General features: G+C 42.1%; 1 long non-coding RNA gene across 1 annotated transcript; it reads right to left on the minus strand.

Annotated features, from left to right (window-relative positions):
• Positions 1–3,891: 3,891 nt before the first annotated feature.
• On the minus strand, positions 3,892–11,981 carry LOC109547431 (uncharacterized). The gene is made up of 5 exons (XR_012333483.1): positions 11,859–11,981; positions 11,011–11,087; positions 6,808–6,973; positions 4,487–4,613; positions 3,892–4,084 (listed from the first exon to the last, which is right to left on the minus strand). It is a non-coding gene; the product is annotated as an uncharacterized lncRNA (long non-coding RNA).
• Positions 11,982–12,212: the final 231 nt, after the last annotated feature.

Below are 12,212 nucleotides of genomic sequence, written 5' to 3' on the forward strand. Positions count from 1 at the left end.
AAAAGCAGCCGGGGGATGCCCAGAGACCACAAATTGCTGAGCTCGGGAGGAACTGATTGAGTGTGTAATTAAGGGGAGGGTTGTATAACACTTGGGTAAGTAGAACTTGATGGGGTCAAACCAGCAGGGCTTCTGGGAGATGAGAGAGCAGTCCCTGGAGCTGCTAGTAATGGAAGCCAGATGCATCATGTTAGACACAGCTTACCTGGGCCTGTGGGGAGAAGGATGGAAGAGATCAGGAAGGAGAAAGGTTGAAAGAGTGATTGCTCCCTAGATCAAAGTGTCCCCAGATGCTTAACACCCTCGTGGTTCAGTTCTAGGTGTAAGGTGGCATTCTGGAGCAATGGGCAAAATCCCCGGAAACTGAAGATCAGAGAGGCTGTGACTTGGCCAAGATCCCATAGCACGATGCAGATGCAATGGATGCTGAATCTTGACTGTGGGTCCAGAGTGTGTCTTGGTATACACCAGTGATGGTGACAGCTAGCAGGGAACTGTCAGAATGCAAAGGGGGCATCTTTGATCATGTGCAGGGATTAGGAATGGAAATCATTCACGTTATATTTGTGGAAAAAATGGTCATGTGGAGGCTGAATACTGAACGCTTGAATTCCTATAGCTGTATCCCTAGCATTCCCCTAGTACAAGAGGCCCCTCATGATAGGCCCTCTGCCCACCTCTCCTACCTCTTGCTCTTCCCTCAGTTCTTGAGACGTTGGCTCCCTCTCGTCATTCAGACCTCAGCTTAAATGCGACTTTTTCGTATGAGAATATTTCCTTATGTGTTTATGTGTATGTTTAATTTAGTGTTTATTTTTTCAGAGACACAATAGAAACTCAGTGGTTAAACAGACAGGCTCTGGAGCCAGACAGCCTAGGCTGATGCTCCATCCGTTAGGATCTGTGTGATCTCGAGCACGTGTCTTAACTCCTCTGTGCCTCAGAACACTTAATCTATAAAATGGGAATAATGATAGTACTGTATTTACTTCATAAGAGTTCATGAAGAATAAACATATAAAGTGTTTAGAAAAATACCTGGCCCATAGGAAATGCTCGATAAATGTTAGCTATTAGTAGTAGTAGTATTAGCATTATCCTGTCTCTCCCTCTATAATCAGCAGGAACCTTGTCTGGTTTGTTCACTGCTGTGTGTTTCTCCAGCACATAGATCATGACCTGGCGCGTGCAGCCTCAACACATATTAATTGAGTGAATTTTCTGAATTAATAAAGTAACTAAATCAGTGGTCAGTCATTCTTCAGGGAGATGTTTCATGTTGTACGGTAGGCCTCTGCCCTTTTGGACATGTTTTTCAACGGTTTGCGTAAAAATATAACTGAATAAACATAGAGTGCAGGCTAGTCACATTTACTAAGTGCATAAAACTGGGAGGAACAGGTTATTGAATGAATGAATAAGAGTGAATAAATGATAAGTATGTTAGATATGTCCAGATATGTCCATGTTGATATCTTTCTTTTGTTCCTGGGCCAAATATTACAAGATGTAACTTACTGGGGATAAATACAGAGTTCTTGATCTCACAGTCAGTTGCCCACAACAGTATAGGGGTTGTAGTGAGCAATTTGTTCAGTGTGAATCAATAATATGATATGTTCCTCAAAATTCTAAGTGTGCTGTGTCTGCACTGGTCCCTGAAATGAAGGAGGTGATGGCCCTGTTTTGTCCTGTGCAGCCCGGAGCACACCCAGAGGGCTGTGCTCAGATCTGAGAGCCAGACTTGGTAGCAGAGACAGACAAACATGTCAACTGGAAAAGGACCATCAAGGGGGAGGAATGGAGGCACTGAGGGAACATCGAAGATTTTTTTATGTGGATCCCAGGGACCACACTCAGACCAGTATGTAAGCTATAGGGACATGTAGACTTTAGATCCATATAAGGATAGTCGATGAAATAATCAGAGCTGCCATGCATGAACTGGGCTGTCACTGGAGGATTTTGAGCTTATGCTGGCATTTTGCCAGACTATGGAAAAGGGCCGCACACCAGCCAGGTGGTGGAATAAATGGCCTTCAAGTCTCCACCCACCCTGAGAATCTGTGCTCCTATGATTCCACAGCATCCTTCATTCCCTGTGAACAGTCTGAGTCAGAGGCAGGCCTCGTTTTGTTTTTCATGTGGTCAAGGATGGGGTTTGGTCCTCTAATTTGATGATTCTGAACTTTAAAGAAGAGGGAAGTGCTTGAGAATCTGGTGACCTCAGTATAACCCTGTTAAAAGTGTTGCTACCATCACCTTGGGCCGGTTGGGCTTTGAGACTCCAGGGAATAGTGGCCCTTGAAATAGTACCTTCTTGCTACTGCTCAGAATTTACACTCTGGTGCTTCTTTCTCTAAGGCTTTTCTGTGCTGCCTTTCAGTGCCCAGGAGAGCAGCAAGAGGGCTCCCTGGGTCTCTCTTCTGAAAGAAGAAACACAATTTCCAGCTCCAGCTAGAACCTTCCTACTGCCCAGCCAGCACACATCTTGTGAACTTTTGAATTTACTCACTAGCGCCGCCATTTCAGATCTTCTCTTTTTGCATTGTGAGCCCCGGGATGAATCTCAAAAATGCTTTGATAACTCAGCTTGTACAAGGCATATGCATGTATGTTACCTGATATCAGTCTCATAAAAACTCTGTGACATCCAAACGTAAAGCTGCTGGCTCCGAGGGAACAAAGCTCTGAGGGATCAAAGTCAGTGTTCCAGGGAGAGGCAGAGGCAGGACTCAGAGTCCCACCTTGCACCTTGAGGTCAGCTTGGTTTTCTCCCCATATCCCCATACCTGTCCTCTGGGATGTGGCTTTCCTTTTGCTTTGCCTCCTTCACCACATGTGGTACCTTCTTCTTTTCACTTTCCAGTATCTTCCTTTCTCCAAAGCTTACATCCACCTGTGCTCTGGTTCCTTTTCTGCTTCTTGTGATCTTCCTGCCAAGGATGGTAGGAGTACTCTTGCATCCTCAGTCCCTCCCACTCAATTGGTTCCTTCCTTTCTGTCTTAAAATAGTAATATTTCCATTATCTTAAACTTTATTTCTCCTTTCCTTCTAGCTATCATCTTATTTCTCTTGCCTAGTACTGCCAAACCTACCGAGTGTATTATAACTCACTATCTGTCTCCTTGTCTCTTTCACACTCAAACCCTTTTCCCTGATACTTACCCTTGCAATCTGGCTTCCTTTTTTTTTTTTTTTTTTTGCTTTATCAAAACTGTACTCTGGAAGACCAAAGCATCATTTAATCAGTTTTGAGGCCCATCCTTAGTGCCCTCTCATTCTTCAATTCCTCTGTACCATTTGGCCCTGTGGACCATCTCCTATTTCTTGAAAACCACTTTTCCACCCTCTCAGGACGTATACAACTCTATACATTTGTAGCTATTCCACTGACTGATTCTTTTTTTATCTGGACAACCATTTCCTCATCAGTTACACGAGAGAGGTGGGCTAGATCATTTCTAAGCTTTCTTCTTATTCTATGAATTTCAGTTTCTTTGGTTGAAACTTCTCCCCGCTTCTGACTGTGCCAATCCTTCATGACTTAGTTCTTGACCTTCCATGCGACTCTCTTTTCTCCCACTTCCATGGACAGATAATCTATACTCATCTCCATGTGGAAAAATTCACATCTCCATAACCAATCCAAACCTCTCATCCCCCTGCCTTTACTTCCAGCTGTGCACACATAGATGCCACGTCATCACTCACTTCATACTCAGCACTTCCTCAACCCCCAACAAGCACTTCTCCCCAACTCCCCCAATTTTTATCCGTGACACCCGAGGCTTGGGTAAGGTGGGGTGAGGAGGGGAAGCTAACTGCTTTTAAACTATATTCTGAGAATATAATGAAAAAGTAAAATATAGGCCCAAGTATCTGGGGGAAAAGATTTAATAAAAGAGAGAGACAAAATGAAATCACTTAACTCCAAATCTCTTTGCTATAAAGGGAACCAATCTTCAAGCCAAAAATGGCCAAACAAACATGGTTAGGAGGGATCAAAACCTTAAAGAGGTGAGCACGTAACACCGGGTTGCTTTTAATGACTTCAGATCTTCATATCCAGTGAATAATACCCTGAGGTAGATAAAGAAGTTATAAATGTTACTTCAGAGAATTATCTATGAGAAATTAAGATATTTTCAGATTTTGAGTCTCAGAGAGCCAAAAATACAGAGGCAAATGTGGTCCTAGTTTTTTAAAACCCGTGAAATGTTAGATTCCAGAATCTGAAGACCAAGAGCTCCTTGGCCCCCGGTAGAGCCTAGAGTGGACTCTGAAACTAATAAAAGTCTGTGAGCACTTAGAGAAGAAAGCAATAATTACCATTCGGAGTCAGTAGTTAGCTAAAGTATTTTTTTTTGTTTGGGTTAATAGACCAATAAGTCAAAGATTCCCAAGAAATTGATAAAATCTTTTTGGTTAGTTTACGTTTCTCAGTCTTACATGTTGGCAGTTTCCTTTTCTTTCATGTCATACCTGTGCTTGTAATCACCTGTTCAGTGTCTGGCTTCTTCAATCAATAGGCTATGAGCTTGGTGAGGGCAGGGTGGGACCATTCCTGACCACTTCACTGCTGTATCCATAATTCTTAGCTTTGTAGGTACTGATTAAAAGAATAGATAAAAGGATTAATTCTTAATGGGTAGGTGGAAAATGTGAACTGGATGATAATAGATTTATAAGTGATTGCAAAAGTATACTTAAAATATTAATGAATTACTGAATTAATGCCAATCTAAAGATTAGCTCTAACTATAAAACTCTTGGAAGAAAACAGGAGGAAAGCTTCATGACATTGGATTTGGCAATGATTTCTTGGATATGACACCAAAAGCACATGAAAGAAAAAAAGTGGATAAGTTGGACATCATCAAAATTTTTAAAGTTTGTGCTTCAAAGGACACTATCAACAGTGAAAAGGTAGCCCATGGAATGGGAGATACAAATCATGTATCTGATAAGGAATTGATACCCAGAATATATAAAGAACTCCTACAACTCAACAGACACAAACAACCCAAGTCAAAAAAGGGCAAAGGTGGGCTTCCCCGGTGGTGCAGTGGTTGAGAGTCCGCCTGCCGATGCAGGGGACACGGGTTCGTGCCCTGGTCCGGGAGGATCCCACATGCCGCGGAGCGGCTGGTGAGCCATGGCTGCTGAGCCTGTGCGTCCGGAGCCTGTGCTCCGCAATGGGAGAGGCCACAACAGTGAGAGGCCCGCGTACCGCAAAAAAAAAAAAAAAGGGCAAAGGTGACCATATGTGTGTGTGTTTATCTCTTAGCTTTCTATCCTGTTCCATTGATCTATATTTTTGTTTTTGTGTCAGTACCATACTCTCTTGATTACTGTAGCTTTGTAGTATAGTCTGAAATCAGGGAGCCTGATTTCTCCAGCTCCATTTTTCTTTCTCAAGATTGCTTTGGCTATTCAGGGTCTTTTTTGTTTCCATACAAATTGTGAAATTTTTTGTTCTAGTTCTGTGAAAAATGCCATTGGTAATTTGATAGGGATTGCATTGAATCTGTAGATTGTTTTGGGTAGTATAGTCATTTTCACAATGTTGATTCTTCCAATCCGAGAACGTGGTATATCTCTCCATCTGTTTGTATCATCTTTAATTTCTTTCATCAGTGTCTTACAGTTTTCTGTATATAGGTCTTTTGCCTCCTTAGGTAGGTTATTCCTAGGTATTTTATTCTTTTTGTTGCAGTGGTAAATCGGAGTGTTTCCTTAATTTCTCTTTCAGATTTTTCATCATTAATGTATAGGAATGCAAGAGATTTCTGTGCATTAATTTTGTATCCTGCTACTTTACCAAATTCATTGATTAGCTCTGGAGTCATGTACCACAATGTCCATTGCAGCTCTGTTTACAATAGCCAGGATATGGAAGCATCCTAAGTGTCCATCGACAGATGAATGGATAAAGAAGATGTGGCACATATATACAATGGAATATTACTCAGCCATAAAAAGAAATGCAATTGAGTTATTTGTAGTGAGGTGGATGGACCTAGAGACTGTCATACAAAGTGAAATAAGTCAGAAAGAGAAAAATAAATACCGTATGCCAGCACATATATATGGAATCTAAAAAAAAAAAAAAAAAAGGTTCTGAAGAACCTAGGGGCAGGACAGGAATAAAGACGCAGACATAGAGAATGGACTTGGGGACACAGGGAGGGAGAAGGGTAAGCTGGGATGAAGTGAGAGAGTGGCATGGACTTATATATACTACCAAATGTAGAATAGCTAGCTAGTGGGAAGCAGCCGCTTAGCACAGGGAGATCAGCTTGGAGCTTTGTGACCACCTAGAGGGGTGGGATAGGAAGGGTGGTAGGGAGATGCAAGAGGGAGGAGATATGGGGATATATGTATATATATAGCTGATTTACTTTGTTATAAAGCAGAATCTAACACACCATTGTAAAGCAATTATACTCCAATAAAGATGTTAAAAGAAAAAAAAAGGGCAAAGGACTTGAATAGACATTTCTGTAAAGAAGATATACAGATGGCCCATAAGCACGTGAAACAATGTTCAGCATTACTAGTCATCAGGACAATGTAAACCCAAACCACTTCACACCCATTAGGATGGCTATTATTAAACAAACAAACAGAAAATAACAAGTGTTGGCAAGGATGCAGAGAAATTGGAAGCCTTGTACATTCCTGGTGGGAATGCAAAATGGTATAGCCACTGTGGAAAACTGGCAATTCCTCAAAAAAATCAAGCTTAGAATTACCATATGATCCAGCAATTCTACTTCTGTAAGTTAATGAAGTTGACTTACATTAAAGATTAATTAAAGGGCTTCCCTGGTGGCGCAGTGGTTGAGAGTCCGCCTGCCGATGCAGGAAACACGGGTTCGTGCCCCGGTCCGGGAAGATCCCACATGCCGTGGAGCGGCTGGGCCCGTGAGCCATGGCCGCTGAGCCTGCGTGTCCAGAGCCTGTGCTCTGCAACGGGAGAAGCCACAACAGTGAGAGGCCCGCGTACCGCAAAAAAAAAAAAAAAAAAAAAAAAAAGGATTACTTAAAAAAAGTTAAAGCAGAGACTCAAATAGATATTTGTATACCCACGTTTATAGCAGCATTATTCACAATAGCCAAAAGATGGAAGTAACCCAAGTGTCCATTTCCAGAGGAATGGATTAAAAAAAATGGGATATATACACACAATGGATTTACTCAGTGCTAAAAAGGAGGGAAATTCTCATACATGCTATAACACGGATGAACCTTGAAGAAATTATGCTAAGTGAAATAAGCCAGTCACAAAAGGACAAATACTATATGATAATTCCATTTATTCAAGGTACCTCGAGCAGTCAGATTCATAGAGACAGAGAGTAGAATGGTGGGTGCCAGGAGCTGGAGGGAGGAGGAAACAGGGAGTTATTGTTAATGGGCACAGAGTTTCAGTTTTGCAAGATGAAGAGTCCTGGAGAGGGATGGTGGTGGTGGTTGAACTACGATGATATACTTACTACCACGGAATTGTACACTTAAAAATGGTTAAAATGGGGGCTTCCCTGGTGGCAGTGGTTGAGAATCTGCCTGCTAATGCAGGGGACACGGGTTCGAGCCCTGGTCTGGGAGGATCCCACATGCCGCGGAGCAACTAGGCCCGTGAGCCACAACTACTGAGCCTGCGCGTCTGGAGCCTGTGCACCGCAGCAGGAGAGGCCACGACAGTGAGAGGCCCGCGCACCGCGATGAAGGGTGGCCCCCGCTTGCCGCAACTAGAGAAAGCCCTCGCACAGAAACGAAGATGCAACACAGCAAAAATAAATAAATTAATTAATAAACTCCTACCCACAACATCTTTAAAAAATAAAAATGGTTAAAATGGTAAATTTTATGTTAGTTCTTTTTTAGCACAATAAAAAGAAATAGGTGAAAAAAAAAAGAGTAACTCTAATTGTGAACTTCAGGACTTTATTCTGGGCCCTTTCATCACTTGGAGAGAACCAAAACAAACAATGTTAGAACAATTTTCTAAGGACTTTAAGATTCTGGAATAATGGATTAAAATTAATATTGAAGTTAAGGAGGAATAACTGTAAAATTCTGAATGCAGAATATAAATAAGCAAAATTTATATAGGATTAGGGAAATGACTTATTTTACATGAAAAAGATCTTGGCGTTTTCATTTCCTAAAATTCCAAAGTAACCCCACAGCAGAAATATATATTTTTTAAAGATAACTTTCCCCTATTCGTAGAACCGTGTTCAGGTAAAAGGAAGTAACAGTCTCACTGTGCTCAGTGCTGATCAGACAAGACTGGGGCACCGCTCTCTTCAGTTCTCGGTATTGTACTTTCAAGGAGTTTATAAGCTGTAATAAAGCAGGATAAAACTGTGAGAACTGTTAGGGAACTCAAAACCAGATCTCACGGTTTTTGGTTGATGAATAAGGGGATTTAACCTGGGGAAAAGAAAATTAAGAGGGACAGAATAATTGTTTTCAACTATCTGAAAGGCTGGCCTGTGAAATAAGGACTGTCTTTATTCTGTATTTACTCTTAAGAGCAGAATTGGGATAGACAGAAAGCTAAAAGAAGGCTGATTCTTCGTGTGGCAGAATTTTCTAAATATTAGAACTGATGACATTCAGTAGAATGGCCTCCCCGGTACTGGGTGGCCACCTGTCAGGAACGCTGTAGGGCAGTAGGTGGGTCCTTTCCGACACCATGATTCTAGCTTCCTTTCATTTTCTCAGTCTTGGCATTGTTTGACTCCTCCTTCTTTCCCTCAGTATCTAATGACATTTTCAGGGCTCTTCCTTCACAGCCCTCTTGGCTTTACCCTTTACTCTTCACCGCCATTGCCAGCAGCCTGACTTCCTCATCCCTGGATGACTTGTGCGTGCTGCCAGTCAGCTCTTCCAGCTTTAGGGCTGCTTGCTTCAATCCATTCTGCATGCTCCTGCCAGACTCATTTTATAAAATATTTACCATGTAATTCCCCTGATCAAGACCAAAGAGTGGTTTCCCAGTGCCTCCCACGTCAAAATGAAATTTCTTTTCTTGCCTTTTGGGGCCATTCTTCTTTCCCTGTCTTTTCCACCTCACATTCTATTACTCAAATGATCTATTTTGGTTAAGCTGTTCGCTTCAATGTCAACTAGCCTGATTGTCTTCACCGGTTCATTCCCACGCCATTCCCTCATGTGTGCTGTCCTTCTGTGTATCCCCCCCCCCCCCGCTTTATTATAGAGACCACCTCATGTACCACAACCATACAAAATCTTTCCTGGCCACCCAAACTCACGCTGATCCTTCCTTTCTTTCATTCACCGAATAAATATTTACTGATTGCTGTTAGAATGCAGGTACTATGCTAGATGCTCGTGAACAAGTGATGAGCAAGAAAAATTCGGTTCCTGACTTCATGGAGTGGGTGAGATAGAATAAACAATTGCTGTAGAGGACACAAATAGGATGTTGTGCTACAAAATGATGATGTGCATGTGTGTGTGTGTGCGTGCGCGCGCTGAGGATGGGTGGATGTTTTGATGGGGTAATCAGAAAAGGCCTTTCTGAGGAGGTAACAATTAAGCTGAGACCTGAAGGATGTGAAGGTGTCAGTTCTATTTTACAGCCATTGCTAGTATATATCTCTTCAATTAGATGTAGGCTCCTTGTAGGCAGCTGTTATACTTTCCTTTTACTCTGCTGTGCCCAGCACAGTGCAGGATCTAAGATAAATGCCCAATGTTTCTTATAAGGCCCTTGCTGAAACCATGGATTCTGTTATATAATGCTAAAGACCATTTCTTTCCTGGGCCAAGTGACGCCTAGTTCATACTTTGTATGGATGTGATCCTTGTATTTCCTTATTGGTATTATTACACTTTTAAATAATAATGATTATATTTTAAAGGCCTTGCAGACACTAAGTATAATAGGAATGAAGAGGATTGTAGGAATTCTCTAGCTTCATTGACAAGGAAAAGACAAACTAATCTTTATGACAGTATATTGACATTTCAAAACTAGCATTTAATTATTTACATACTGTAGTATATTAAAAGTACATATACATTTGTATAAATAAATCTGTGTGTGTGTATAAAATTTTTTAATAGCTCAACTACTGACAGCTGTAACAGAGAACTTCACCAAAGCCTTGGAAGAACTTTTGCAGTTTGGAGAACAAAATAAATCACAGTAATCCATGATTCCCTGTAACCAAATACACTTTGAATGAAGGCAATGGTGATGACTCAGTGTCTAGCAAGGTGCTGGGCCCGGCTGGACTGCATTTGATGCTGGGAACTGAGCCGCCAGAGGCCAGAGCTCCAGAGATTTTAAAGCCCAGCCGAAAGCACATGCTTAGATCAGACTGATTCATGGGGAAGGGCGAGAGTTTCCAGGAAAAGAAACTCTCGGCGGAGCTGTGGGGTTTCTATGTGGGAAGCGGGGAAAATGAAAGCTCCTGAAAGCTTGGCAAAGACTGAGAAATAAATACAGGCTCCCAGGAGTCTTCAACGGAAGAAACTTAGGCTGTGACCAAAAAAAAAAAAAAAAAAAATTTTTTTTTGAAAAGTTAAATCCACCCTCAACACTAATTAACTGGACACTGAATACCACTGAGATTTCTAAGTCCTTTTTGCCTTTGACCCTAGCTCCAGCCACAGGAGAAAGAAAGAGGGAGTCTAGCACAGAGCTGTGGGCAGGTTGTACAGTATGAAGAACCAAACTTCCTGGAGTCACACATCAAACCAGTCCAGTCCTGTCCCCCTCTCCCCACCATGGGGAAGACCTGCACTTTCCTAAGGCTGGGCTTTTTTTTTTTTTTTTTTTAACCTGTTCTTTGGAACCCTGGGGTCTCTCATAATTGCTTCAGGCTCTGAGGGGGGATTTTGCAAGGGAAGCCTGAGTTCTTGTATGTTTGGTGAAATAACTGAATTTTTCCATGCTTTAAATACGTGTGAGGGACTCATTTCTGAACCTTCTCTTTATCTTCTTTCTGTGATCATATACTCACCTTCTTCCTCTGGCAGTATTTGTTGCCAAGCACAACTAAGCACTGAGCCAGAAAGTTAACAGTTGAAGTGTGGTTACCTATAGGCAGAAAACAGATCGGGTCTGTTACAGTAACCCAGATAAGGAGCCATGTGAGGGGGAGAGAGAGAGAGAGAGAGAGGCTTTTTTAATTTACACAATCCTCATAGCATACCTTCTTTTTAATCTAGTTTATGATTTAACTCCCTCCAGTATAAAATATTGGGCCACAAACTGGCTTCTGGGCTCTATAAACTGTTTGCTTTAAATGTGTCATTAAAATTTTACCACCAAATTAAGATTCCTTGACTTTTCTTAAATATAAGTGTTTGTGATTTTGAAAAACATGACTGGTCTGGGTTAGAGAAAAGAAAGTGACAGTAGGCTCAACTTATTTAAGCAGCAGAAGAAATATGATGCAATTTGATGTTTTTTAAAGCAAAAGAGATGAGTCTGTGAGTTTAAAGATTTCGTAGAATAAGCAAGTTTTTGCATGTGATCTTCCTGTGGTTCTCTCACCCCTCCCCCAGCCTATCCTCCACACCCCAGGGCAGTAATCTTTCTGCAGAGCCAATCTCATCACCAGATTCCCGTGCTTAAAACTTGGAAGTTCAAACTCCTCAGCGGGCCACCCCAGGTTCTCCTGTGGCCTGTTCTCTTTCTGAGCTAATTTCTTCTCTCCACCCCCTTTGAAGAGCCCAGCTGGCTGCAACAAGCAGGCCTTTGCTGCCCCCACTTCCTGTTTAAAAGCCTACCACCACCCTCCACCAGGAAGTACTCCCTCCTTCAAGAGTAAACTCAAAACCACCTTTCGTGGAGTCTTCACCGTACCTTCTTCTCTGGCCTGTGGCACTCTGTCCGCACCTTCACTATGGCAATGCACGGAATGGTCAATTCACACACGCACTTCCCGGTCCCAGCCTTAGCACAGTTCTTGACACACACTAGGCACTCTCTAAATGGTTGCTGGTTGCTGAATAAATGAGTCTTTGGGTTAAATACAGCTTTCCTCTCCTCTCAGCACTTTAAAAGTAGTCAGAAAAGGAAAAGGAAGTGACTAAAGTGTAGACAGTTTAAACGGAACACAGTACCCACCCTGTCTAGGGTACTCCCGGCCACTGGGAAGGAGAAAGCAAGAATAAAGATAGAGACCAGGATCCCAGCTCTGCTTGGAGCTGCTGGAAT

The sequence above is a fragment of the Tursiops truncatus genome, chromosome 1, assembly GCF_011762595.2.
Source record: "Tursiops truncatus isolate mTurTru1 chromosome 1, mTurTru1.mat.Y, whole genome shotgun sequence".
Classification (NCBI taxonomy): domain Eukaryota; kingdom Metazoa; phylum Chordata; class Mammalia; order Artiodactyla; family Delphinidae; genus Tursiops; species Tursiops truncatus.